At 38.2% G+C, this 24,426-nt stretch overlaps 1 protein-coding gene across 2 annotated transcripts in view; it reads left to right on the top strand.

The window, feature by feature from the left end:
• LOC133616842 (uncharacterized) overlaps nt 1-24,426 on the top strand; it is a 271,957-nt gene that overhangs the window by 9,031 nt on the left and 238,500 nt on the right. The window lies entirely within an intron of this gene.

Below are 24,426 nucleotides of genomic sequence, written 5' to 3'. Positions count from 1 at the left end.
AAATATATGCTACTTTAAAATTTTCATGCAGAGAAGGAAATCACAACTAAAAAAAAATCACTATTTTTTCATACGGTGTTGATCTGGAAATGTTTGCCTCGGCATTTTGATGGTGTGGGCGTGTGGCACCGAACGGAGATGTTGACATGCGGAATAAGCACTGTTCATTCTCTAGCAGGTGACTTTTCAAATGATGCTACATATTAGCAGTAATGCTACTTTTTATAGCAACGCTTTCGCTCCACACTTGACAAATTACGGTTCGACATATTCCCACTTGAAGCCAAACCACCGCCAGACGATGGACCCCCTGCTGTTTTTTGGGGGAATGTGTGTAGAAGCTGCGCTTGCTGTCTTTGAGGAGGAGAGACAGGAAATAGTGAGGAGAGCCTGTAGTGTAATGCCAGCAGCTAAAAGCAACTGCGTGAGAACGCATACTCGAATATCACGATATAGTTATTTTCTATATCGCACAGACACAAACCCGCGATATATCGCGCATATCGATATATCGCCCAGCCCTAGTCCGATGCTGTGGTAAATAAGTTCCTTCCTTTTCTTTGTTGTTTTGTTGTGGGGCAGTTTTGCTCGTACATGCACATGCATCCTCCGCTGTTGCTATTTCTAATACAAAGTAGCGTATAGTTCTAACTTATATATGTCAGTAGACTTGACGCTAAAAAACTACAACATGGCTGACGGGGAAAAGACACAGTCGAAGTGGAGGCACTTAAAAAGACCGGCATTGCAAAGGGGCGGCATTGAGTGCATAGTGGCCTTCTTCTAACCAGAGGGTTACTGGTTCGATCCCGGCCTGGAAAGCTCATGTCAAGATGTCACCGAACTCCTAACTACTCCCGATGGGTTGTTATTGCATGGCAGCTTCTGCCATCAGTGTGTAAATTTGTGCATGTGATATATAATGTAAAGCGCTTCGGATATCATTCCACGTATAGTAAAGTTCTATATAAATACAGGCCATTCTCAGGGCTCGAACTTAACCATGGCAATTGCCGCGACCGCCCTCTCATTTGCCGTAATGCCCTAAAACATTTACCAACATTTGCGACAAAAACTTACCGTGACCACCCTTGACTTTCTACCTCTTAATGGTATATTGGATTATTCGCGGTTAGTTATACTGTCTCCTTTATAAATTACAGAAAACCTGTCATATATTAATGCATTTTTAGGTACACGAAGTAAGGCGCATGCACACCAGCGTCGTTTGACTTATTAATCATGGTGGAATACAACGTTAATCTAGCTCCTGGGAAGTTCCCTCGTAGTATAATTAGTCAACATGCCTACATGTCACCCATTATTGTGGCCGTATAAACAACGCCAACACTGTCATAAACCTGTGCCATATCGTGAGACTACATTAAACAACAATGACAAATACATTTCGGGAGAATATTTGCACTGCAACACAACATAAACACAAAATAACACATTCCCAGAATTCCTTGCAGCACCAACTCTTCCGGGACTCTACAGTCCTTTTCCCTCACTTCCCGCCGTGTGTTTAAGAGCGCATTGCTGTTAGATGGAGACAGGTATGGACAATATTGGAGACACTTGTCCCCACACTAAAAGTATACAGCGAAGGAGAAAAACTATATGATGTTGCTTTCATTTTGACAATACCGCGTCCATCAGCTGCTGTGACTGAGAGTTAATGAGGTGAGGAAACACGCTGTCACTCCTGTTTTTTTGGTTGTCATCAGCCAAACTGCTTTGTGTTTTATTTTGATATCAAAAAGTAAACGCCATGTTTTTTTTACATTACTTGTGGTTTTTTCATGTCACAAAGGTGTTACTTTAAAAACCATTTGACGCATCATTTTGTTAATGTTTTATTGTGTATAGTTAATTCCTATACGACATATTTCTGCTCAAAATCTTAATGGATCTGTCCCGATACAGCATCTACATGTACATAACTTAAAAAATAAATAACTGAAAAAGATACTTCTCTCTATTAAAAGGTAAAAATAGAGATGAAGGCATCATGAAATGACAAAAAGCTGACAAGTTTATACTAATAATGAATAAAAAAAACGGTGTATGTATGCATGCATGCTTTAGAGCCCCTGCCTGGAAAGAAAATAATGTTTGCCTTGGTGCCCTTCTAACTTGCCTTGGTTCCCTAAAATATGAGCCATCCTTTAAGGCAACACTTGCCTTAACCTTAAAAAGTGCAAATTTGAGGCCTGCATTCTACCATAAATAAGACATCCCATCCTTAAGAGACAGTCAGAAGGCAGCTTGAAGATGGTTTGTAAAACATAATCTATGCAACATTTTGACCAAAGAACCAACATTACATGTTATGTAGACCTTAAGGAAGTATTTTAAATGTAGAAAAAAATCATAACATGACCCCTTCAAGTCATCCAGCAGCTATACATTTATAAAATGATATTGCTGAAATGACAATAAATCTAACATTTCTATTTTAGACAGTCCATATATGGTGAAAAGGTTATGCAAGATGGAGCTGCAGCACAATCACCTCCTTTCTCACAGCCATTTTAACTGCCAGTTGGCTCATCCTAGGGCTGGGCGATATATCGTTATACGCGATATATCGCGGGTTTGTCTCTGTGCGATATAGAAAATGACTATATCGTGATATTTGAGTATACGTTCTCACGCAGTTGCTTTTAGCTGCTGGCATTACACTACGGGCTCTTCTTACTCTTTCTTGTCTCTGCTTCTCACAGAGACTTAAACAAGCGTACCTTCTTACATACGTCACATACCTATACGCCCTCGCGGAGCAGAGAGGTAGCAGCATGGGTAACGTTAGCTGTGGTGCGAATGGTAATACAAGAGAAAGAAGGTGCGAATCTGGTAGCAAATGAAGGAATAATTAATTCCCAAGAAAAACAGCACGGGGTTCATCGTCTGGCGGTGGTTTGGCTTCGAGTGGGAATATGTCAAACAGACAACCGTAATTTGTCAAGTGCGGGGCAAAAGCGTAGCTGCGTAATGCTACAAAAAGTAGCATTACTGCTAATATGTAGCATCATTTGAAAAGTCACCCGCTAGAGAATGAAGAGTGCTTACTCCGCATGTCAACATCTCCGTTCGGTGCCACACCAACAAAATGCAGAGGCAACCATTTCCACATCAACACCGTATGAAAAAAATAGTCCACGGCATAAGGAGATAACGTCCGCCGGAACCTACCACATAGCGAAGGACGTACACAATTTGATTTCCTATTATGGAGCTCATTTTTATTTGACAGTTATTGAAATATCTTGTCTGACATCATGCACAAAAGTGCACTTTATTTGTTTTAAACTATCGTAGTGGCGTTCTGTACCAAAAGTGCACTTTAATTTAGTGTTGTTTTGATAAGTCATCTTAGTGACATCATGCACAAAAGTGCACTAATAGCTTGTTTTAAAATGTCTCTGACAATCTTGCACTTTCTGTTTTGGAAATGACATGAATGTTTGTGCCACTGCATAATAACTGTTTAATAAATACAGTTCTGGTAAATTGACTTAGTTGTGATTTCCCTCTCTGCGTGAAAGTTTAAAATGAGCATATATTAATGCAGTATGAACAAGAATGGTTTAATGTAGACACATAGAATCATCATACTGCTGTGATTATATGCATCAAGTGTTCATTCAAGGCTAAGGCAAAATATTGAGATATATATTGTGTATCGGGATATGGCCTAAAAGTATCGAGATATTAAAAAAAGGCCATATCGCCCAGCCCTAGCTCATCCTTTCTTGATGTACTAAATATCGACACAAAACAGCGGCCGCAGAACGGTTTCAGTCTTGTTGAATCAGGCTGTGTGCTAAATAATTATATTTGCATTTTGTCCACCCAGTGTTGTGGGTGTTCTGATGATTAGCATATATTCTGCACATAATAAAACAGAAAGGCTAAATGGATTGCGCTCTTTCTGCTCAGAAAGGGGTCATATTATGATTTTTTTTCTTCATTTAAAACCCATCCTTTGGTCAAAATGTTGCATACATTATGTTTTACAGACCATATTCAAGCTTCTTTCTGATCGTCTCTTCAGGGTGGGCAGTCTTATTTACACATCTCTACTCCGACTGCGCCTTCTCCCCGTCATCTAGGTTGTAGTTTTAGCGCTTCCATATGGAGTCTACTGACAGATATAAGTTAGAACTAGACGCTACTTTGTATTAGAAATGCCAACAATGAAGGATGCATGGGCATGTATGAGCCAGTCTGCCCCACAATAAGAGGATAGAGAAATTATGTATAAATATCTTTGACAAGCCTCCACGGTTTGATTTCAAATTTTCGGGACTTATGCAGATCCCAAATACACAAAAACAGGTCCCAATGGGTAAGAAAAGTTGGTTTTGCATGATAGATCCCTTTTAACGGATTCCATTCTCTGCACACAAGTTTAGTAGATCAAGTTTGCACATGTTTTAATACATGCTATCATGTTTCAACCATGTGACTACATTTGTTAACTACTCATCAGCTATAGTGACCCTGAGTTATGGTAGGCCTTAAGTCTTTATAGATATAACAACAATGTATTTTTTGTAATTGTTGAGTTCTCCAGTAGATTGTCAGAGACACTTCAGCTTGCTTACAGGAAGTTGCTCTGTGGGCTGCAACCATCAATTATTTTACTAATCAAGATATCTATCGTTTATTTTGTACGATCATTGAATAAAACACACTTTATAGCTTCTAGAGGGCCGCGTGTAACAGTTATTGGAAGAATATAAAAGTATAATCGCCTCATTATTTTACTGCACAATTACTTCTGCATTTGATTATTCGATTTGTGTGCGTACAAATTGATGGATAACTTGCTTTGAAATCGTAAGTCCAGGTGACAAGCAGATGTTTAAGTATTTATTGTTATTTTTCCAAACTAAAAAACGGTATATAATAATTAGGGGTCCTAAAGATTTTTTTTTTTATCACATATAAATCGCGATTCTTATTCATCTTAATTGTAAATTGATTAATCATTTTCAAAAATTTAATTTTTTTTTTTTTTTGACAAATTATGTAAGAAAACAACATTTTACTTACTTGGTGCGCGTATATGTCATACGTCAGCAACTAAAAGGAGGTTTTGTAACCTGTACGGTGTAATTATTATACCAAATAATACATTTCAAAAATCAGTTTGAATCGAGTATCGATTATGATTCAGATCCTCACTCCAAGAATCGGAATCGAGTGGCGAGGTGCCCAACGATTCACACCAATAACAATTGAATATTTGTTGCATGAGCAGATCACATCAAAGTTTAAAACATAGGAAATTTCCTGTGTTACATAAGATTTTGTCTGTCAAAATGGAAACAATGAAAACATTTAGTAAGAACGATGAAGTATGCACATTATTCCCAGGCTTTCGCGGGCCACATTAAGTGACGTGTCGGGCCAGATCTGACCCCCGGGCCTTGAGTTTGACACCTGTGCTCTAGACTATGGAAAATAGTTGCCAAAACTTTCATTCCTTTTTTCTAATAAATGCACATTATCAACATTGAAATTGCACTTTTCACCGATGCATATAATAGAAAAAAGAAAAGAGAAAAAACAATTCCGCTGTTCGCTGCCACACAGGTCACGGCACCCACAATTACACTATACCACAGGCTCTTAACCCTTTTGACCTCGGGGCCTCAACTTTTCCACTACAGAGGGGCCCATGGCCCACTCAAATATTAACACTGAGTTCGTAATCTTACTCTTGATTTTAATAGTATTCAATATTTGTATCTAACCTACAAACAGTTTAACATGATAAACCTTGTAAAAATCATATAAAAGGGTGTGTTAATCAAAAAGTTTATTATCAAGACTAAGGTCAGGCTGGTTAAAACAAAAGAATACTAATCAAATGACCCCGAAAAGCGGTAGAAAATGGATGGATGGATGTACTGCAAAAGAAGGGACTCATATAAGCTCATGAAAACATTTACATACAATTACGCAGTGCTAAAATAAATACATTCTAGCTATCCATCCATCTATTTTCTACCGCTTGTCCCTTTCTAATTAATAATAAATAATATATATGTTTCTTAACTAAACTTTCAACAAAATTAAAGTGAACATGATAATACAGCTTCACCACTTAAATTGTATTTTTTGCGCTTAAGAAAGTCTATGACTTCAGCTCCGGACCATCTTTTTTTTTTTAGATTGTCATTACTGCCACAAGTGGTGGAAAAGTGTATTACAACTGATTACCATTGCGGCCCATACGGATCACGCCTAGTGGTTAGAGTGTCCGCCCTGAGATTGGTAGGTTGTGAGTTCAAACCCCGGCCGAGTCATACCAAAGACTATAAAAATGGGACCCATTACCCATGGAATTGGGGGTTAAATCACCAAAATTATTCCCGGGCGTGGCCACTGCTGCTGCCCACTGCTCCCCTCACCTCCCAGGGGTTGAGCAAGGGGATGGGTCAAATGCAGAGGACACATTTCACCACACCTAGTGTGTGTGTGACAATCATTGGTACTTTAACTTTAACTTTAACCAAACGATGAAGTTAAAGGCTGCCATATGTAGTAATGTGGCTAGAAATGGTACTGCAATCATGGTCAAAATTATTGGTTGAGATACCATCGTGTGTAGTATTCAGTGCAGTTTGGTAAACAATGCAGGTTTTTTTTCCCCATACAACTCGTGGATATATGTTTTAAATGTGTACATTTAACTAGGGATGTTCCAATAAGGGGGTTATGCTGCGGTTTCCGATACGGATCATCCATGAGTGAGATCAGCTGATACCAATACAGATCACAAGTATTAAGTATAAATTGTATTTATTTATATGAAAGCGGTTAGATTATCCCCTGGCTTGCACTCAGTGTGTAACATGTTTGTCCTCGTCCTCCAGTAATAATGTTACTTGATAATGATACTTAAGATACCAATAAATGCAGTTTATTTGCCGTAATCGAGGTGATTAATAATAGCTTAGGGGAGCGGCTCCACACTGTGGACAGAGACACACAATTAATTAGCTGCTAGTTGCTTGTCAGCCGGCGGACTAAAAATATACAGTTGACATTAAAATGCATTAATCGGAAATGGCTATAACATACTTTTTCAAAAAAATTGGCCGATACTGATCGGTGGGCGATCTATCAGCACATCCCTACATTTAACTGTTTTACAATGGTAGAAGTTAAATAGGTTATACTTGTATAGCGTTTTTCTACCTTTAAGGTTCTCAAAGCTCTTTGACACTATTTCCACATTCACCCATTCACACACTGATGGCGGGAGCTGCCATGCAAGGCCCTAACCACGACCCATCAGGAGCAAGGGTGAAGTGTCTTGCTCAAGGACACAACAGACGTGACTAGGATGGCGGAAGCTGGGGATCGAACCACGAACCCTCAAGTTGCTGGCATGGCCGCTAACAGAACACAATCAAGATCACTGAGATTCACATCACATTTAAAAGCCCTACTTATCAGCGATACCTGATGCTGGTCGATATCGATACTTGACTTGACTTGACTTTATTAATTCATGCTTGCAGTGGAGCCAGGGCCCCACTGAAAAAACAGCTGAAATTTACAATGAATATCAAACAAACAAAAATTTAAAAAATGAAAAGAACAGACAGTATTTTATATATAAAAAAATAAATAATAATAATAAATAAATAAAAATAAAAAATACACATTTTCAGGGCAACAGCATGGAAACTATTAGCATTCTGGTATTCCGCACCCATGAGCGAAAGAAACGGATACGATGCATAGCAATATCAATATTTTGTCCTTTCGTATGATGATAAAGTATGTAGCTCACTTTGGAGGTGGTACTTAACACATTTTGTATCTCCAGGTATAAAATATCCACTGTCCAATTAAAAATTTACTCCAACTCAAATTTTGTTAAATACGTATTGAGCTATTTTTGGGCAATTATTTCATTAGTTTTCATAAAATCAGTTAGGCCAATGGTTTGTGAGAAATTCTGCTTAGTGCCACACCTTGCCCACTATTTGGTGCCTGCACCCTGCACACCCATCACTAGATATTTCAGCATACGTCTTACCTCCCTCAATAGAAGAAGAGCAAACCAATAAAAGCTCGTGGAGGTTTACTCACAGCTCTTTGTCTGCTCGTTGTCTTGTGTACTAAGTCAATCTTTACTCTGGTCTGCACTGACCTCTCGACCCCAGTCACCAATCTTCAAGAAGGAGCCAAACACTAACCACGCTTGCCTTGCGTGGAGAGACGGAGAGAGTGCAAAATATGATCTATGTTTGCAATTAGTGCTTTCACAATGGAAGTAATTAGGATGGACATTTGAAAAGGAATGTCGTAAATTCCACAACCCTTCCTTGTGTTTCTTATTTGTCTCATTTGCAAATATTATATACTAGACTTTGCATGCAGTTACAATTCCAAGACGTTAAATGGCAGTAGTGTATAGACTAGGATATGTTGCCTATCCTGGAAGTCTTTGCTATGAAGTTGAGTGTGCCAGTCTTTTCTTTTGTTCAGCCATACAAAGTGTTCATACTGCAAGTATTGTACTTTACTTATTATACACTTGCTGTTTGATTGTAACGTGCATCTTAGTTGTACAAACCCCGTTTCCATATGAGTTGGGAAATTGTGTTAGATGTAAATATAAACGGAGTACAATGATTTGAAATCCTTTTCAACCCATATTCAATTGAATGCACTACAAAGACAACATATTTGATGTTCAAACTGATAAACTTTATTATTTTTTGCAAATAATAATTAACTTAGAATTTCATGGCTGCAACACGTGCCAAAGTAGTTGGGAAAGGGCATGTTCACCACTGTGTTACATGGCCTTTCCTTTTAACAACACTCAGTAAACGTTTGGGAACATTTTTTAAGCTTCTCAGGTGGAATTCTTTCCCATTCTTGCTTGATGTACAGCTTAAGTTGTTCAACAGTCCGGGGGTCTCCGTTGTAGTATTTTAGGCTTCATAATGCGCCACACATTTTCAATTGGAGACAGGTCTGGACTACAGGCAGGCCAGTCTAGTACCCGCACTCTTTTACTAAGAAGCCACGTTGATGTAACACGTGGCTTGGCATTGTCTTGCTGAAATAAGCAGGGGCGTCCATGGTAACGTTGCTTGGATGGCAACATATGTTGCTCCAAAACCTGTATGTACCTTTCAGCATTAATGGCGCCTTCACAGATGTGTAAGTTACCCATGTCTTGGGCACTAATACACCTCCATACCATCACACATGCTGGCTTTTCAACTTTGTGCATATAACAATCCGGATGGTTCTTTTCCTCTTTGGTCCGGAGGACACGACGTCCACAGTTTCCAAAAACTATTTGAAATGTGGACTTGTTAGACCACAGAACACTTTTCCACTTTGTATCAGTCCATCTTAGATGAGTTCAGGCCCAGCGAAGCCGACAACGTTTCTGGGTGTTGTTGATAAACAGTTTTCGCCTTGCATAGGAGGGTTTTAACTTGCACTTACAGATGTAGCGACCAACTGTAGTTACTGACAGTGGGTTTCTGAAGTGTTCCTGAGCCCATGTGGTGATATCCTTTACACACTGATGTCGCTTGTTGATGCAGTACAGATCGAAGGTCACAGGCTTAGCTGCTTACGTGCAGTGATTTCTCCAAATTCTCTGAACCCTTTGATGATATTACGGACCGTAGATGGTGAAATCCCTAAATTCCTTGCAATAGCTGGTTGAGAAAGGTTTTTCTTAAACTGTTCAACAATTTGCTCACGCATTTGTTGACAAAGTGGTGACCCTTTCCACATCCTTGTTTGTGAATGACTGAGCATTTCATGGAATCTACTTTTATACCAAATCATGGCACCCACCTGTTCCCAATTTGCCTGTTCACCTGTGGGATGTTCCAAATAAGTGTTTGATGGGCATTCCTCAACTTTATCAGTATTTATTGCCACCTTTCCCAACTTCTTTGTCACGTGTTGCTGGCATCAAATTCTAAAGTTAATGATTATTTGAAAAAAAAAAAGTTTATCAGTTTGAACAGCAAATATGTTGTCTTTTTAGCATATTCAACTGAATATGGGTTGAAAATGAATTGCAGATCATTGTATTTCGTTTATATTTACATCTAACACAATTTCCCAAATCATATGGAAACGGGGTTTGTAGTGTGTATTACTAAATTTGAAAGTGTTGAAATTGCCATGTTAAATCTGTAATGCTAATCAGTAGCATGTATATGGCAATGTAAATTAGCATTGAGCTAGCACATTTTTGTAAAAGTAGGGCCTTGCTTTACGTTGGAGCGTCTTCTCTCAGGCATATTTGCTTTGTTGGCATGGAAAATGCAACATTACCTTGAGACCATTTGGCTGAGTCTGCTATGAGTGCTGCTTGAGAACTTGTTTCCCTTACAAGTATATAAGCCGGTGCTTATATACTTGTTATGGGCAACAAAAGTTAGTCATTAATAACTCCAATTTAATGTTTTGCCCACGGCTTTATTCGACAACTGCCATATTCATCTATCACTACAGGATAACAGTTCCAACACTTCCTGTTCCGCCCTTTACAACAATAATCCTTTCACAATAAGAGTTTGTGCTTACTAAGTGAACAATAATAAAATGTACACAAATGAGTCTATATCTTAACAACAAAGATATCAAAATGCAGTACCATTTGATTTTACGTGAATTAGGGATGTCCGATAATATCTGACTGCCAATATTATCGGCTGATAATGCTTTAAAATGTAATATCGGAAATTATCGGTATCGGTTTCAAAATTATCGGTTTCAAAAAGTAAAATGTATGACTTTTTAAAACGCTGCTGTGTACACAGACGTAGGGAGAAGTACAGAGCGCCAATAAACCTTAAAGGCACTGCCTTTGCGTGCCGGCCCAGTCACATAATATCTACGGCTTTTCACACACACAAGTGAATGCAGACTTGGTCAACAGCCATCCAGGTCACACTAAGGGTGGCCGTATAAACAACTTTAACACTGTTACAAATATGCGCCACACTGTGAACCCACACCAAACAAGAATGACAAACACATTTCGGGAGAACATCCGCACCGTAACACAACATAAACACAACAGAACAAATACCCAGAACCCCTTGCAGCACTAACTCTTCCGGGACGCTACAATATACACCCCCCGCTACTCCCTACCCTCAAACCCCGCCCCCCCCAACCCCGCCCACCTCAACCTCCTCATGCTCTCTCAGGGAGAGCATGTCCCACATTCCAAACTGCTGTTTTGAGGCATGTAAAAAAAAAATAATGCACTTTGTGACTTCAATAATAAATATGGCAGTGCCATGTTGGCATTTTTTTCCATAACTTCAGTTGATTTATTTTGGAAAACCTTGTTGCATTGTTTAATGCATCCAGCGGGGCATCACAACAAAATTAGGCATAATAATGTGTTAATTCCATGACTCATTTTTGGGAGAGAAGGGTACAGAATATACTGTTACTGTGTAAGAAGTCATCGTGGCGGGCTTGATGTATGTAAAGTTGTGATTATTTATAGTCTTGACATGACACCCACTCCCCACATAGTGGTATTTCCCTCAGTCAACAGAGCAGTGTTTGTGGAGCTTTGTCTCACTTTGTGCAAAGACTGGTTAGCATATTGCTTTTGTTCTAATAATGTTTTATTGTTGTCAAACGACAGATATAAAACCGCAATATGCCAGTGATTTTTTTCCTCCATATTACTCTCGAACGCACAGGTGTCAAACTCAAGTCTTGGGGGCCACATCTGGCCCTATACATCATTGTGTATATGGCCTGCAGAATCCTGGAAATAATATGCATCAATAAAGTACTTCATCTTTTCTTATGAAATATTTTTGTTCCTTCCATTTTGACAAAAAAATACACGCAATTCCTTTTATATTATCTAATCCATCCATCCATCCATTTTCGGGGGGCGCTGGAGCCTATCTCAGCTACAATCGGGCGGAAGGCGGGGTACACCCTGGACAAGTCGCCACCTCATCACAGGGCCAACACAAATAGACAGACAACATACACACTCACATTCACACACTAGGGCCAATTTAGTGTTGCCAATCAACCTATCCCCAGGTGCATGTTTTTGGAGGTGGGAGGAAGCCGGAGTACCCGGAGGGAACCCACGCAGTCACGGGGAGAACATGCAAACTCCACACAGAAAGATCCCGAGCCCGGGATTGAACCCAGGACTGCTCAGGACCTTCGTATTGTGAGGCAGACGCACTAACCCCTCTGTCACCGTGCTGCCCATATTATTATATATTATCTAATAATGCGACTAACAATACATTATTATATATTCCACACATTTTTTTTTAAATATATTTAAATATCTGCAAGTTATCCATCAAGTTAAACATTAAAAAAAAAAGTTTTATGTACGGTACATTTATTTTTATATTTATTTATTTTTAATATTTTATTTATTATGTATTTAAAGATTTTACGGTAAAATTCTGGCATCCAAGCTGACAGTTTTTTACTGTAAAATGTGCAGTAGTTTTCACATAATTTGACTATAAATGGAAAAACAATACTACATTTTTTTGCGGTAAAAATATGGCAACCGAGCTACCAGTAAAAAAACCCCTAAAAACTGTGGTACCGTTTTTTATATTTACAGTAGTACGCCGTAAAATTAACATCCATCAATTTTACTGTAAAAAAAATTGGTGCCAGAATTTTACAACAAAAAAACAGTGTTATTTGCAGTACTATGATGTGAAGAACATAGCAAATTTCACGTTAAAATTGCCAAGATTTTACTGTGAAATTGCCAAGATTTTTTTTACAGTGTGCATAAAAAATACTAATAATCAATTGCATAGGCAATTGTGTAATTATTTAATGAGGCAAATCCTTATACATTTACATTACCATTAATTACGGACTACAGGCCGCTACTTTATCCTACGCTTTGACACTTGTGGCTTAAAAAGGAGCTCCTAACAGTAGCTCCTTTGAATCCTAACAGTAGCTCCTTTGAAATCCTTCTAAGTCTATAACAAGATCTGATAGCTCAGTTACAGCTCTTGTTATTACCAAATCTGTGTTATATGTGTTTTATGTTGCACGATTGCACCAAGAAAAATTCCTAGTTTGTGAACCCGTTCTCAAACAATGGCAATAAAACTATTCTGATTCTGATTCTGATTCTGATAATACAGAACAACTAATTTATGGATTTTTCTTTGCTAACGGCCATAATGTTTTTTGTTGAATAGTTTTCATTAAACACAAGCAGACACACTGAAATGGTGTGATATTGTTTGTGTTATGGCGCCATTTTTTGGACGAGTTTGCTAAATGCAGGTGTTGCGGGTTGAAAATCTATTTTTTGTTTTATTGCCTTGAACTGGAAGTAAAATAATCCGGAGCGGGATTCTTCATTCATCACTCCAAGCAACGTTTGTAAGCTTTACAATATAACTAAAACAATTCATATTTACAAAACTGTCCCATGTGTGATATCAATAGGAGTGTTTTCATACATATTTGTACCTGCTATCGTAATGTATCAAAACTTGTGTCGTTAGCATGAGCTAATATGATAACACATTTACGACTGTCAGTGTTATTAGTATTATTAACTTACAATGGCATTCTTTTTGTATTGTATTGTATTGTTGTTTCAGTTTCACAAATTTCTCAGTTATTTCACCAAAACGTCACCGTGGAGTTATTAAATCGGTTTAGCTGATTAGAGAGCTAGCTTTCGCAGATAGTGGGTCCATTACGATGACTTCTGTTTTGTTTGATTAACTGTTTTACTGTCATTTTACTGACATAGTTTTGAAACAATTAATGTATGTATAAACATTTACAAGATTGTTTTGTGTAAATAACTAATTTCACAATGTGTATATATATGCGGCTTAAATTCCGGTGCGACTAATATATGGAAAACACATTTTTTCTTCTAAAATGTAGTGGCTGCGGCTTATATTTCAGTGCGCTCTACATAGTCCGGAAGAAACTGTATTTACTGTAACAAGGCAATTAATTTCGCAACACTCATGTCATTGTAGATGGGCTGTATTCTTGTGGTTAGAGTGTCCGCCCTGAGATCGGTAGGTTGTGAGTTCAAACCCCGGCCGAGTCATACCAAAGACTATAAAAATGGGACCCATTACCTCCCTGCTTGGCACTCAGCATCAAGGGTTGGAATTGGGGGTTAAATCACCCAAAATGATTGCCTGGCGCAACCACCGCTGCTGCTCACTGCTCCCCTCACCTCCCAGGGGTTGATCAAGGGGATGGGTCAAATGCAGAGAATAATTTCGCCACACCTAGTGTGTGTGTGACAATCATTGGTACATTTTAATGGCTGAGGCTCATGGATTCCTTTAATAGCTCTAACAGGGACACAGTGGGTCAAAAAAAAAAAAGTTATCTGACTCAGCATCAGATGATCCTACTTTACGGCCCAAAAGGGAGCTTGGGTTATATTTAGTTCCCCCCCTCAATTTTTAATAACTGCCAGTTCAAACAACTAAAAGACATGTGCTTTTTTAAATTATTTTTCAGTAGATGAGTTATTGTATTTTATTTCCAATGTTGTTTTCTCTTACAATACTGCCTTTTCATTCAGTGTGAGTCTGTGCTCCCCGACATTGCATAACACAACTACATAACAAAGAGTGTGGTTTTGCACTCACACATTTCTTTCTGATATTTATTTGATTTCTCATTCAACAATGTCTGCTTCTTGTTTTCTGTCAAAAACAATACATGCCTGCCTGTCTGGGGCTCAGTCATGCCTCTTCTGTGCTGGCCTAACTTTCTTCACAAACGCCATTAAAAATGAGACGTTTGCAAGGCAGCACACATGGTGTGTCACACTCAAATAACAAGTCACTGGAAGCTTAACGAGCACACTGTGACTAATGGCACTCTCTCTAGCAAGACAACATTCTTCCAAAGTTTTTTTTTTTTTTTTTGGCCCCGCAATTTTCATCCCAAAAGGTGTCATGAGCCACTGCAGGTTGTGTCAGAAGCTTCCACTACAGGGGTGTCAAACTCGTTTTCATTGAGGGCCACATCGCAGTAATGGTTGCTCTCACAGGGCCGATTTTAACAATGAGTAATATATGAATATACATGTATATATATATATATATATATATATATATATATATATATATATATATATATATATATATATATATATATATATATATATATATATATATATATATATGTATAAAATACATTAACAATATTTTTTTTACATAAGATGCAAAAAAAAAAAATTCAAATGTTACTTTAAAAACTGGCATCTCAGTCACCAGAATTTCACAGCAAAAGCAGTGTTTTTTTGTTTTTTTTACAGCATATAAAAAAATGGAATAAATGGAATGGAATGGAGAAATAATACCACTGTTTTTAGCGGTAAAATTCAAGCAACAGAGCTGCCAGTTTGTTTGTTTTTACCGTAAAATCTTGGTGTTTTTTTTTCTTTTAATGTTTTAGTGTCTTACTGTATATGGAGAAAAAAAACAGTACCAAGTTGATTTTATGGTAAAAAACTCAGTCTGCAAAATTTAACCGTCAATTTTACAGTCTACAGTTTGATAATTTGTTTTGAAATCATAAGTCAAGCAGATATTTATGTACAGTATTTATCTTTATTTTAACAAATAATATTTGGGGAATAATATAATATTTTGATTTTGATAATATTGAATTGTAAAAGATATGCAATTGCATGCAGTACATGATTTTTAATGTCAAAAGGAAAAGAACAAATATATTTAGTAAGAAAAGATTAAGCATTTTATTAACGCATACTATTTCCAGGCTTTCGCGGGCCACATAAAATAATATGGCCCCCGGGACTTGAGTTTGACACCTTTGTTCCGCTATGAAGACGCCTGTCAAAGTGATTGATTTGGTCTAAATGTTCACCGTACGCTTTGAAGCACACCATACATGCATGGTTAAGCATGTGAAGCCCTTTTTGAGAGCAATATTCAAATGTGGCTCTTATTTCATTGGAAATCCTGGAAACGTTACCCTCACACCATTTTTTTCCATGGTCCATAAGTGATTTGTTGTGTGGTGGGATTGGAAACTTGGACATGTGACTTCACTGATTGACACCAGGATGTTTCTGGACATGTTTCTAGAAAAAATAAGTAAGTAGTTTGGAAAAGCCCATATGGTCTGTACGGTAGACTCAAAAACAACACAGGTGCCTAATTTTCTGTTGTGGAACATGGTCTGTGTAACAAGTCAGAGTGGTGAACTGAGCATATGTCATGTTCATGTTAGGTGAGGAAATAGTTTAAATACCGTACTTTCCGGGCGACAGAGCGCACCAGTATTTAAGGCACACCTACCAAATTTTATAAGAAATAAATATTTTATATATTTTAGCCGCATCGGATCATAAGCAGCAGATATATACCGGTACGAAAGATTGTGTAACTGTTTATTGTTCACTGGGGGCGGTGTGGCGAAGTTGGGAGACTGGCCGTGCCAGCAATCTTAGGGTTACTGGTTCAATCCCCACCTTCTACCATCCAAGTCACGTCCGTTGTGTCCTTGAGCAGGACACTTCACCCTTTTCTCCTGATGGGTCCTGGTTAGCGCCTTGCATGGCAGCTCCCGCCATCAGCGTGTGAATGTGTGTGTGAATGGGTGAATGTGGAAATAGTGTCAAAGCGCTTTGAGTTCCTTAAAGAGGTAGAAAAGCACTATACAAGTACAACCCATTTACCATTTATTCACATACCTTAATTGTTTCCAAACGGTGCCTGTAACACGGCAGTAAAACGGTTAATCAAACAAAACAGAAGTCATCATCATGGACCCACCAGCTGCGTAAACTATCTCTCCAATCAGCTAAAAAGACTCAATAACTCCACAGTGATGTTTTGGTGAATTTCCGAAACAGAAACAAGACAAAAAGAATGCCATTGTATGGTAATAATATTACTAATTCAGACACTTGTAAACGTGTTAGCATATAGTGAATATGCGAGCTTGATTACATTACGATAACACAAATGATATGCATGAAAACACTCCTTGGCATTGACAGGATTGCTCTTTTGCATCTCAACAGTTGTTTTTCTCACTGCCATAGGGCGGAACCATCCTTGCCCAGGCACACTCTCCTGGTGTTGGAGTATACATATTTGAAGTTTTGGCACCAGCTGCTAGACTCAATATGACCAATCTAAGTCTAAGTGATCAAGGGGATGGGTCAAATGCAGAGGACACATTTCACCACACCTAGTGTGTGTGTGACAATCATTGGTACTTTAACTTAACTTAACTTAACTAAGACTAGATCTGACCAATCTAAATTTATGAGCAAGAACTGATGAAGCCTCCTTGAATGAGAGGCGAAACGTCTTCTATGACAAACCAAACAGTCCAGTCGCGATCGAATGAATGCCCTGAGAATATAATGACCTGGATGAACATCCATAGACTCACTACTACAGACAACATACATGGGACAGTTTAGTAAATATTAATTGTTTTAGTTATATTGTAAAACTTACAAACGTTGCTAGGAGTGATCAATAAAGATACCCTTTCGGGATATACTTCCAGTACAAGGCACGAAACAGGAAGTACATTTTCAACCCGTAACACCTGCAATGAGTAAACTTGTCCAAAAGATGGCGCCATAGCACAAACAATAACACACCTTTTCAGTGTCTCTGTCGTGTTATATGAAAACTATTTGTTGAATACAAAACAAAGAAAAATCCATAAATTAGCCGCACTGTTTTATAAGCCGAAGGATGCAAAACTTTGGAAAAAAGTAGCAGCTTATTGTGTAGAAAGTAGTATGTGTTAGTCAGTATAAGTTGCTGCTTCAGTGTATTCAACACTAATATAAGTTGTTGTAGTCTTCAGTCAACTAAAAAGCAATAAACAATTGGATTATGTACTGTGCATAGACATCTAAAGGCCTCATCTGACCAGTGACACATACAGCACCACACTATTTGCACAATACCCTGTATTAGGATGGCCCGATATAGACAATATACGGTATAAATAATATCACATTTCTAGACAATATAGCTTTTAATACTATCGTTACACCATGGTAATGCATGCATGTTCATAGCTGTGTCCTGCATATTTGACAGCAACAATTGAGTGTCCTCAACGGAATGCAGCGTCCTCACTAGCGGCTAATGTTCCTCCACAGTGCAAAGCCACTTCTAAGTCAGCACACCTCACTTCTATGGCAGCAAATAAACTAAATTTCTTACGAGTATCACTGTCACCGGAGGATGAGGAATAGCTAAACGTGCTACACTACACACTTTAGGAAGATATGCTAACTTCAGCCTAGAGCTCTTGAACGCAAGCAAATGTATGCGGAACGATGCAAATATCAACAATAACAATGCATAATCAATACCACAGCAGTTAGATCGACTTGTTTTACTATCAAAAATTATTTTGTCGTTTTTGTTATTGTTTACAAACAGCACAAAAAAGCTTTAAGGGCAAAAAAACAAATAATTTAAATCAGCGCCAATAGTAGGAAATTATTTAAATTTTTAACTAATATTGTAACACAGTCATCCTGTGTTTTGTCTGATTATAAATGTGATCAAAAATGTAATAATTCAATGATCGGCATTGGTATGACCAATACTGTCCCTGTAACTATCTGGTATTGGATCGATACACAGATTTGTAGTATCGCCTAAAACTTATGTAAAGTATCTAAACTAGAGATGTCCGATAATGGCTTTTTTGCCGATATCCGATATTCCGATATTGTCCAAATCTTAATTACCGATTCCGATATCAACCAATACCGATGTATACAGTCTTGGAATTAACACATTATTATGCCTAATTTTGTTGTGATGCCCCGCTGGATGCATTAAACAATGTAACAAGGTTTTCCAAAATAAATCAACTCAAGTTATGGGAAAAAAAAGGCAACATGGTACTCCCATATTTATTATTGAAGTCACAAAGTGCATTGTTTTTTTTAACATGCCTCAAAACAGCAGCTTAGAATTTGGGACATGCTCTCCCTGAGAGAGCATGAGGAGGTTGAGGTGGGCGGGGTTGGGGGGGGAGGGCGGGGTTGAGGTGGGGATAGGAGGTAGCGGGGGTGTATATTGTAGCGTCCCGGAAGAGTTAGTGCTGCAAGGGGTTCTGGGTATTTGTTCTGTTGTGTTTATGTTGTGTTACGGTGCAGATGTTCTCCCAAAATGTGTTTGTCATTCTTGTTTGGTGTTGGTTCACAGTGTGGCGCATATTTGTAACAGTGTTAAAGTTGTTTATACGGCCACCCTCAGTGTGACCTGTATGGCTGTTGACCAAGTATGAATGCATTCACTTGTATGTGTGAAAAGCCATAGATATTATGTGATTGGGCCAGCACGCAAAGGCAATGCCTTTAAGGTTTATAGGCGCTCTGTACTTCACCCTACGTCCGTGTACCACTCCGTACAGCGACATTTTAAAAAGTCATACATTTTACTTTTTGAAACGGATACCGATAATTTCCGATATTACATTTTAAAGCATTTATCGGCCGATAATATCGGCAGCCCTATATTATCGGACATCTCTAATCCAAACCACAGAAGAATAAGTGCGTATTACATTTTAACAGAAGTGTAGATAGAACCATGTTACAGCAGAAAGTAACCAGATATTAACAGTAAATTAGCACAAAGATGAATAATAGTTTTGAGAAAGTAATACAACCACAAAAGACACAAAGTTTGCAAGAGAGATTTCTCCAGGTCCTTCCTCCAACATGTTGAGTTAATTGGAGACGTGCAGTTGAAATCATCCATAAGTGTGAATGTGAAGGTTGTTGGGCTGCATGTCTCCATGAGCGCTCGTTTGCCTCACCTGTCCCTGGTTGGGAGCCTGAAACACCTGGTTGCAGTTGCCAATCAGGCTGCTATTTATGCCTGCCTCGCCTGTTCCTCAGTGTTTGAGGGTTAATTATGTAAAGGACGTTTTGCTGTTTGCATGACTGTTCCTCCTATTTTGAGTACAATAAAAGACTCTTACCTACACATCGTCCTCCCATTTCCTGCATCTTGGGGTCACAACTACCGCAGCCATGCGAGTTCCTCACATGGGCTACATTATGTGCTCTGACATGATTGACAGGTGAGCAGTCCAAGGTGTACCCCGCCTCTCGCCTGAAGTCAAATGAATGGATACATGAAGAATGATCATGGTTTCAATGATTGAGGCATCATATGTTGGGGAATTGTGTTAGATGTAAATATAAATGGAATACAATGATTTGCAAATCCTTTTCAACCCATATTCAATTGAATGCACTACAAAGACAAGATATCTGATGTTCAACATCGAGAGGAGCCAGATGAGGTGGTTCGGGCATCTGGTCAGGATGCCACCCGAACATCTCCCTAGGGAGGTGTTTCGGGCACGTCCGACCGGTTGGAGGCCACGGGGAAGACCCAGGACACGTTGGGAAGACTATCTCTCCCGGCTGGCCTGGGAACGCCTAGGGATCCCCCGGGAAGAGCTGGACGAAGTGGCTGGGGAGAGGGAAGTCTGAGCTTCCCTGCTTAGGCTGCTGCCCCCGCAACCCGACCTCGGATAAGCGGAAGAAGATGGATGGATGGATGGACTCATAAACTTTTTTTTTTTTTTTTGCAAATAATAATTAACTTAGAATGTCATGGCTGCAACACATGCCAAAGTAGTTGGGAAAGGGCATGTTCACCACTGTGTTACATCACCTTTTCTTTTAACAACACTCAATAAACGATTGGGAACTGAGGAAACTAATTGTTGAAGCTTTGAAAGTGGAATTCTTTCCCATTCTTGCTTTATGTAGAGCTTCAGTCGTTCAACAGTCCGGGGTCTCCGCTGTCGTATTTTACGCTTCATAATGCGCCACACATTTTCGATGGGAGACAGGTCTGGACTGCAGGCGGGCCAGGAAAGTACCCGCACTCTTTTTTTTACAAAGCCACGCTGTTGTAAAACGTGCTGAATGTGGCTTGGCATTGTCTTGCTGAAATAAGCAGGGGCGTCCATGAAAAAGACGGCACTTAGATGGCAGCATATGTTGCTCCAAAACCTGTATGTACCTTTCAGCATTAATGGTGCCTTCACAGATGTGTAAGTTATCCATGCCTTGGGCACTAATGCACCCCCATACCATCACAGATGCTGGCTTTTGAACTTTGCGTCGATAACAGTCTGGATGGTTCGCTTCCCCTTTGGTCCGGATGACACGATGTGGAATATTTCCAAAAACAATTTGAAATGTGGACTCGTCAGACCACAGAACACTTTTCCACTTTGCATGAGTCCATCTTAGATGATCTCGGTCCCAGAGAAGCCGGCGGCGTTTCTGGATGTTGTTGATCCATGAAGAATGATCATGGTTTCAATGATTGAGGCATCATATGTTTGCCTTATCTAGATGTGCATACTAGCTGTAGCTATTTGGCTGTTCTAGTTTTTATTTGTATTTATTTCTTTATTACCTTTTTTATTTATTTATTTTTTAATACACTGTAGCACTTTGAGATTGTTTACTCAATATAAAGTGCTTTTTACAAATACAATCTATTATTATTATTATTATTATATTAGGACTCAAACCATGACCCTGCGTTCTCCAAAGCCTAAATCCTAATGCGTAACCTTCTGCTGCCCCAAATTATCAGAATCAGAATCAGAATCAGCTTTATTGTCATTACGCAAGGTAACGAGATTGAGGCCATTCCATACAGTGCGATGTGTGTGTGCATGCTAGAAAAACAATGTGCAAATATATACAAATTTAAAAAATGTAGAAGTGCAATGAATATGGTGTGAAATGAATATATACATGAAAAAACAAAACAAAAACAGGGTGGTTGGTGGAATGGGTTATTGCACCGAAGAGAAGGCAGTTATGAGGGACAATGGGGCAGTCCGTTCAGGATGGTTATGGCCCTGGGGAAGAAGCTGTTCTTTAGCCTGTTTGTTTTGGTTTTAATGCACCTGTAGCGCTTCCCAGAGGGCAGCAGGTGGAACAGGTCAGAGCCAGGGTGGGTGCTGTCTATGATCACTATTATTATTATAACACAGTTGATGTAATGTTTGATTCCGTTAAAACACTCTTCAGGGTTTGCTCTGCAGTGCAGTTGCTTTAGTCAAGTGTCAACACAATTTTTCGGAACACGATACAACAACAAGCAGACGAAGTGTTGTGTTTTTGTCCGCTTGCATAGGAACTCTTAAAAACTGACTGTGGTCTACATAACATGTAACGGTGGTTCTTTGGACAACATTTTTTTTGCATTGATTTTGTTTACAGACCATCTTTAAAACGCTTTTCTGACTGTCTTCATCTGAATGTCTTATTTTGTCCCAAAGCCCTTCTCCAGCCCCTTTTGACTGCGTCTCCACCCCGTCAACCATGTTGTAGTTTTATTTTTTATTTTTTTTATTTTATTTTATTTTATTTTTTATTTTTTATTAAATCAACATAAAACACACAAGATACACTTACAATTAGTGCACCAACCCAAAAAAACCTCCCTCCCCTCATTCACACTCATTCACACAAAAGGGGTTGTTTCTTTTTGTTATTAATATTCTGGTTCCTACAATATAGAATAATATAGTCTGCAAGGGATACAGTCTTTGAAGCACACATGACTGTGTGTGCTGCTGGTCCACTAACATTTTCATTAATTACTATTTTTTATGTAATTGTTTTTATATTGTTTCACTTTCTTTTTTATTTAAGAAAATGTTTTATATTTATTTACTTATCTTCACCAGACCAGGTTGTCAATGAAATTAGATTGTTTAAAGCAGGGGTCCCCAAAATACGGCCGCGGCCCCCCAGCATCCAAAATCCGGCCCATGGGAAGTCCCAAGTAAAAAAAAAAAAGTGTTTTTATTTTTATTTATTTATTTATTTATTTTTTATTTTTTTTAATCTTTCCTTTCTAATCCATTTTCTACCGCTTGTTACTCTCGGTGTCTCCTAGCCGCTCAGGCAAATCATATTGTCTAAAAATGAATTTTCCCATCGATAACGTGACAATGTTAAATGTCAAAACGGATTAAAAAGACAATGTATATATATATATGTATATATATATATATATATATATATATATATATATATATATATATATATATATATATATATATATATATATATATACAGCCCTGCCCTGGCCAATTTTTTTTAACCCAAAAGTCAAAAAGTTTGGGGACCCCTGGTTTAAAGGGTTCTTAAAACCAGGTCCAGTCCAGATTATGTCCAGGTCGGGCTCAGCAATACACACCTTCATTTATGTACACTCAAATTAGGGAACACAACAACAGATTGCATATAATCTATAAACAAAATTACATTTTCAAAATAAGCCTTTGAGGACTTCCCATCTTTTTTTTTATGTTTTTTGGCATCATTATCGTTTTCAACCATGTAACTTTCTAAAGTTAAAAAATACTGAATAAATGTTTTAAAGAAAGTAATACTAAGTGAATATCTGTTTTTGGCCTTAAAAATAAACCTTTTACCGAGTACTATAATCAAATTGACTAAATCATAACTGTCAATGAACTATACTAAAACCAATCCTTAAACACATTTTTTCAACTTCCACCCAAAACAAAGACACAATATGACAATACCAAAACAAATGCAGGGTGGATTCAGACTCCTGACAACAAAATCGGCAATCATCCGACTCTGTCATATTCCATAGTTTTAACATTTTTCCCGTGGGTAAGAAGTTATAAATAATTTTAATTTGAAAATAACGATTTTGCACATCGATAGTAGTTTTGTAGATTAATTTGAATATGGCATCCCATGGCAACGGGCAGTCAAAAAAAGTCCTCCCATTTTCCATATGTGTTATATGGGGCAGCTTTCAAAGATTTCTTTATTAAATAAAAATTATATATTTTTCTATTTATTTTAGTTCCTCTTTGCCAACTGGAATCACTTATTAGAGGTTTACAAACTAATAATTTGGTAGTTCCATAATTAATTATTTGTTTTTGTTTTTGTTCTTTGTCCAGTATTATTTAGTCTACGAGCCATTCTCCCCCACAATAAGAGGATAGAGAAAGCTAAGGAACTTATTGAGTAAACATTTGCACCGCAACTGGATTAAAATGGCAGACTCGCACAAAGTTCTTCTGGTATAGTTTGTCTAAGTCTAAGTCTGAATCTCTGCTGTTACCATGGACTGATTTACGTGGACCCCGACTTAAACAAGTTGGAACGCTTATTCGGGTGTTGCCATTTAGTGGTCAATTGTACGGAATATGTACTGAACTGTGCAATCTACTAATAAAAGTTTAAATCAATTTCAATCAATCAATGCCATAAAAAGAGATATCCGCTAAAGTAGCTAAGGCAAAAAATGTCGCTAAAGTCTCAAATTCCAAACG

This window comes from Nerophis lumbriciformis, linkage group LG14 (assembly GCF_033978685.3).
Source record: "Nerophis lumbriciformis linkage group LG14, RoL_Nlum_v2.1, whole genome shotgun sequence".
Classification (NCBI taxonomy): Eukaryota; Metazoa; Chordata; class Actinopteri; order Syngnathiformes; family Syngnathidae; genus Nerophis; species Nerophis lumbriciformis.
Note: the sequence above shows the minus strand (reverse complement) of the source record. Positions and strands in the feature narration are given on the sequence as shown.